Raw genomic sequence first — 6,498 nt, 5'->3', positions numbered from 1 at the left:
CACCGGCAGCGACAAACTCGCAGCATCCCAGGTGAGCGGTGACAGTGAAAAGGGCAGTTCTCTTTTGCAATATTCTCATATCCGTCGGCAGCGGCAAACTCGCAGCATCCCAGGTGAGCGCTGACAGTGAAAAGGGCAGTTCTCTTTTGCAATATCCTCATATCCATTTCAGAGAAGTCTGACTGGTCCTGTTTGAGTCACATACCCATCGCTGAACCTAACCTCTGTGGCCATGGGAGTTGGATCCTCTGATTGGTCCACCTGTGTCATATGCCCACCCCTGTGGCAGGGGCAGAGCTGTGACTGACAGCCCTACCAGGATCACATGGCATGAGGAAGTTCTCCAGAAGAACCCAAAGAAAAGTGAGGGAAAGCACGCTGGGCAGATCAAACGCACTTCCCGGTCCACTGCGGAAGGCTTCTCTGAGGAGGTGTACCCGAGCTGGCAGTCATGGCTGGGCAGGATTGACTAGGGAGAGCGAGGACAGAGCAGAGGGACAAGGTGTGGGACAGGAGTGACCCCAGGGAGTGGCTGAGGAGGAGAACGCTATAGACTAAATGTCTGTGTCACATGTTGAAACCTAATCCCCAATGTGACAGTTTTTGGAGGTAGGACTTTTGGGAGGTGATTAGGTCATAAGGGTAGAGTCCCCACGAATGGGATTAGTGCCCTTATAAAAGAAGCCATGTGAGGACACAGAAAGGAGACAGAAGTCTATAAACCAGGAAGCAGTCCCCCAACAAAACATGCATCGGCCAGTGCTTTGACCTTGGACTTCAAGCCTCCAGAACTTTGAGAAATAAATTTCTGTCGTGTATAAGCCGCCCCGTCTATTGTGCCCTGCCACAGCAACCCGGGCTAAGACAGAGAGGAAAGCAGGGGGACCCCAAAGAGATCCACTCACCTGCCGCCCCCTCCTCCAATTCTCACCTCTCCAGGACCATCCAGTGTTTGAACCTGGGGGTCGGGGCAAGGGGTACAGTGGTGAGAGCTGAAAAATCATACAGGACCCAGACTTCCACTTGGGCTGTTTTGAAAATGGAGCCTGGCACCACAAAATCCCAGCTGGACACATGTTCAGGTGTGCAACTCAGAGATCCCAGCGGGAGGGGAGAGGCAGAGTGGGCAGGTGTGGCTACCAAGAGCTTTTGGCAGATGGTCCTGGTCCCCGTGGTGAGCTGGCTGCAGTCTCCAGGGACAAGAGAGGACAGTCACTGTTAGGCTTTAATAGCAGAGGAAGCAGCATGGATGAGCCAGGAGCGTAGTACTTGGAATCGAACATCCTGGGTCTGAATTTTTTGTATTTTTAAAAAGTAAGTATATAACCATGTAAAAAGTCACCCATAAATCCAGCATCTGGAGATGACCGCTGTTAGCAATGTTGTATATATCCTTCTACACTTTTACCTATTTTTGTATACTTCTATACTTTTCACACAAAATATATAGAGGCGACTCTACTAACCAAATGTTTCCTCTAACAGAAGCGGGGAGGTCGTCCTGTTTCGTGGCCCTGTTAACCATGACACGTAGTCACATTTTTCATGCCATTGCCCGCCCTTCTGTTTAACGGTGAGGGTCTGAGCTCCGGAGGAGGGAAAAGGCTTGCGAGTTGCTGATGGGTCTGACCAGTTCCCCAGCTCCGGCTCACTCAGGGCCCTTTCCCGCCCATGACGCCACTGCACATGGTGAGTTCCTTTCTGCAGGTGACACTTATGTTCAACACGGGGCCTGAGGCAGCAGCGAGGGGCAGGTGCAACCATGCCTCAGACTGCCCCAGCAGATTCCAGTGCTCACGTGCCCTCGACCCCACACAACGGGAACCTGTGGGGCAGCCACCAGGCCTTCCTGGCCGGGGACCTGGACCCTGGACCCCACCTCCCAGGAACTGCCTCCTCCAGCCCTTCAGCTGGGCCCAGTCGCTACACAGAGAGATGGCCCTAGACTTTACCTCTGGCCAAGAGACAAGGTGTGGTCGGTTCAACCGAAGGCCGTGGGCGCATCCCAAGCTTGTCCATCTTTGGGCTGTCGGGGGACACGTGGTGTGTTTGTCCTGTGGCTGGACAATGAATATTCTTTGGCTCCAAGAAGCGAGCTTTCATCAGGAAATGTCACAGCAGTGGACATCAGGGGTCCTGATGACGCATCCAGCCTCCTGGGAGGCAATCACGTCTCCCCGAACCTTCGCAGGGCTGGGGAAAGCGGAGTGATTAAAGCACAGCAGGAGACACATCGGACAGGGCTGCGTCTGCTGAGGCGAGAGAGGGAAATCGCCATGGAACAGGGCCTAAGGGCAGGGAACACCGGCTTTGGAGCCTACTAGCCTGGGTTCGGAATCCCTGCCAGCTCTTGCTGGCTGTGTGACCTTGATGTATTGCTTTCCCTCTCTGAGCCTCACCCTTTACATCTATAAAATGGGATTACCCATCCTACCTACCTCCCCCGAGTTGTTGGAAAGTAAATGAGGTAATAGGCCGGAGGTCTCAGCCAGTGCCGGCCACGTTACCCACTGTCATTATTATTTGTCTGGTGGTTCTGAGAAAGGAGAGATCTCACAGAAGTAAGTGTAGGTGCCTGGAAACACTCCGAACCCCAAACTATGTGTTAATCACTTTCTAAACTGTACTATGCACTTCCTGCCTTCTTGAATGGAGTGACTGAAATTTCACATTTTCCCAATAATTCGGAATTAACATTACCAAATGACCGCATCCTGCCATCATACAGTAACATCTATAGAGGTGACCAGATGCAAGTCGGGCCACTTGTCCAAATGCTAAACGGCCCAACCCAAGGTGGCTCTGTTCCAAGAAGACCCATATCAGCTTTTTTACGGTTTGCCGGGCTCCTCCGTCAAGGTCAGGTTCTGAGTTACTGCTTCTCACCACTTTCGGCAAGGCTTGCTCAACCCATCACCACCTCCTATGCTACCACCTTACGGCTTGAGCTGAGAAACCAGACAAGGAAGCCTGTTACGAATCCACGGAAAGCAAGAGTTAGAAGGTCTCTCCGGAGGAGAGGAACGGACTCTTCCGCACAGTAAAAAATGCTTCGGTAGAACTCCCTGAGACAGCTACCCAAGGCCTTTCACTCACGTCCCATTTCTCAGCCTCTTCCCAATAGCTGAGGTTTTAGGAGTCAGACCTCCCCAGAAACTATGCTCCTCTGATGTGACTTCCAACATGGAGAGTGCTTCAAGATGCTTTGTTGTTTAGAAACATGTAAAATATCATAACATCTAATATTATAAATAATATAAAACATCACTGAAATGATTGCCATCCTCTTTTAGTATTTTTCTAGAAAACAGATTTCAGCTGAGTTGAATTAAAGTCTCTGACGCTCCGGGTTTCTTGTTCCAGCCTGTAAGGACCACTCTGAAGATGGTTAAGGAGCGGCCTCTTTAAGTCAGCCTGTACTTCCTAATCACATGATTTCTCAGCTCCTTCTCCTCCCTGCTCATTCCTCAGTGTCTTTATTCTGTAGTCACTGAGCTTCTCTCCCCCAGTGGTCACGCGCCAGGCACCAGGAGGGCACCAAGGGTCCTTGCCGCCAGAAGTCTCCATCTGGCGAGGGGAACAGTCAGGCAGCAGTGGTCAGCCCTACCTTGTGACCAGGATGTAGCAGGTATAAAGTCCCTGGGCACTCAGAGAAGGTAATGACCAGATCTTTCTGGGTTGGAAAGGGGGACGCTTACCAAAGAGGGGACATTTGAGCTGAGTTTTGAATGGCAAAAGGGAGGAAGGGTATTCCTAGAGAGGAAACAGCTTGTGCAAAGGCACGGAAGTGTGAACACTCACAGCTTGTTTGGAGCCGGGCAGGGCTGGGGCAGAGGCTGAGGCCAGAGTGTTAAATGTCCTGTCAGCATCTAACCATCATCAGAGAGACAGTTCCAAGTAGGACCAGAAGGACCCAGGAATCCCCTCGGACCCTGTAACTATTGGCTGGAGCTGACCCCAGGAGACCCTGAAGAATCAGGAACTCAAGGTTCCGCATGGGCTTCTGAGCCAGGACCACCCTAGGCCCAAGCACATCTTCAAGAGCTGTGATCGTCAGCGGAAGGCAGCACGTGTAGACAAGCCTCTGGCCCCAAATGTACATTTCCACAGAGTGGCTGATCCCCTGGCCAAAAAGGCTGAAAATAATCTCGGGGAGATTTCCAAACCAGACTCTGACGCATTCAAACCAAAAAGACTCAAAGATTTGCACAGTTGATGGAAACTAAAATATCAACAGGCTCCTCCAGCTTGGGGACCACTTTGCCCAGTGATTCAGCAAAAGATATTTGTTTGCTGAGCACCTGCCAGACACCGGAGGAGAGCAGAGAGTTTGACACCATCCCTGAAATAAACCATGGTTCATCTTTATAGCAGCTGAAAAGGAGATGGCTTTATATATACTGACCTGGAAAGCTCCTAAGATGTATTAGATGAAAAAAGCAAATTGCAGAATAGTACACAGCATCTCAGACGTACCAAATTAGAAAGAATATGTGTGTGCCCGTATAAGTGCATGCCCAAAGAACTGGCACGTCTTGCAAAACCCCACGCAGCCATATCATTAACCCCATTTTTCAGATAAAATTATAAGGTTCTGTGAGGTATTTAGGTAACTTAACCATATGGCTACTAAGCTGTGAAACTGGGGTATAATAGTAACGACCACTATGATTTATACAGTAGACCTTAGAAGTCCGTTCATCATTGATGCACAGACAACCTGGTTCTGGGTCTTGCCATTTTGTGTTTTTCTGCTTCCGGATGAGAGACCTCTGCCACAAGCATGCTCTGCCAGAACCTGGGTCAGGCCAAGAAGCATCCGAGCTTGATCCCCGCTCTTTGTATTTATTAGACATGGAGGTTCTAGGGCAGTGTTGTATGCGTGAATAATGTGCCTGGCATTATTCAATCCAGATGTCCCTTGGGACAGAAAAAAACCACCCAGAACCCTGGAGCAAACTGGATCCCAATGATTGATACAAGTTCTACTGAGTGAATGTTGATTACAGCAAACTGAAGAAAGAAGGTCCGGACTTCTCGATGGCATGTTTCACTACAAAGCTGCTTAGAATGAAGGGCTTCCAGAAGCCATCCGCACAGTTTTCCACTTAGCCAGGAAATACTTCCCCTCCAAATGCACAGAATCACGTGGGTGTATCACGTTGGGGTTTACACTGATTGATAAATATCTGAAACTTGATATGTCTCACTATTTAATGATGAAAATCTGCTCTGAACTTTATAACTAGAGTATAGGAAATAAATACTAGAATTTAAAGGAAAAAATATTGATACAGTAAAGGTTTTACAAGAACTGGAAAAATACACACTAAACTCATTCATTCATTCATTCAACAAACATGAACTGAATATCTACAATGTGCCTGGCACCACTCCAACCTTTGGAGATAAATGATGAAAAATACAAATGAAGTCCCTGTCCTCAGGGCACTTATATTCAGGGGTCACCTCTGGAAAAGAAACAATGGAGGATGGAGGTTGAGAAGATGAAGGAAAATATTCATTTTCTCTCTATTGTTAGAATTTTTCATAATAAGAATTAACTATTTGAATAATCCGCTTTTGAATACTTAAAATGTATTTGTAATATTTTCATTGAAATGGTACCTTGGGCTTTGGGGTATTTCATTTTCAAGCCTATTGCCCAACTGCTAAGAGTTTATTTCTAATAACTTTTGTTTTAATTACCATTACAGTAATGTTCATTCAGAAAATTAAAATACAGATAGATGCCACTCAGGGGGACCACTATACTAAACCTTTTACACACACGATTTTACCTGATCCTCATAACTAACTACACTATGAGGTAAGAACTATACCCAGTTTATAGATCAGTTTTCAGAGCCGAGCTTTCCCCCAAGAAACATGTGACAAAGTTTGAAGACATTTAGGTTCTCGCATTGTGGGAAAGGGGGTGATTGCTACTGTCATCTAATGGATAGAGGCCAGGGATGCTGCTAAACATCCTGCAAGGCACAGGACAGTCCCTAGAACAAAGAATTCTCTTTCTTTATGTCAATACATATCGACAGTGCCGAGCTTAAGAAACCCTATCAAAGACGAAGAAACTGAAGTTCAAGAGACTCACCTGCCCAAGGTCACACAGCTAGTGTGTTGTCAGCAGAAGAGTGGCCATGCAGACCTGTCAATATGTCACCTTACATGGCAAAGGGAAATTAAAGTTGGAGATGGGATTGAGGTTGCCGATCAGCTGATCTTAAAACACAGAGGTTAGCCTGGATTATGGGCAGAATATAACCACAAGGGTCCTTACAAGTGGAAGAGGGAGGCAGAAAGAAGAACAAAAAGATGGCCCTAAGAAGTTAAGGAGGACCTACCCGGCTGCTGCCGGCTTCAAAGGAGGGGGACCATGAGCCAAAGGAATGCAGGTGGCTTCCAGAAACTGGACAAGGCAAGAAAAGAGATTCTCCCCTAGGGCCTCCAGAAAGGAACACAGCTCTGCAGACACCCGAT

At 48.0% G+C, this 6,498-nt stretch overlaps 1 pseudogene; it reads left to right on the top strand.

Annotated features, from left to right (window-relative positions):
• The first annotated feature begins 4,783 nt into the window (after nucleotides 1-4,783).
• On the top strand, nucleotides 4,784-5,112 carry LOC107196325 (annotated as a pseudogene).
• The last annotated feature ends 1,386 nt before the right edge of the window (nucleotides 5,113-6,498 follow it).

This window comes from Pteropus alecto, unplaced genomic scaffold (assembly GCF_000325575.1).
Source record: "Pteropus alecto unplaced genomic scaffold, ASM32557v1 scaffold177, whole genome shotgun sequence".
Classification (NCBI taxonomy): Eukaryota; Metazoa; Chordata; class Mammalia; order Chiroptera; family Pteropodidae; genus Pteropus; species Pteropus alecto.
This window is presented reverse-complemented; position numbering and strand designations above follow the sequence as displayed.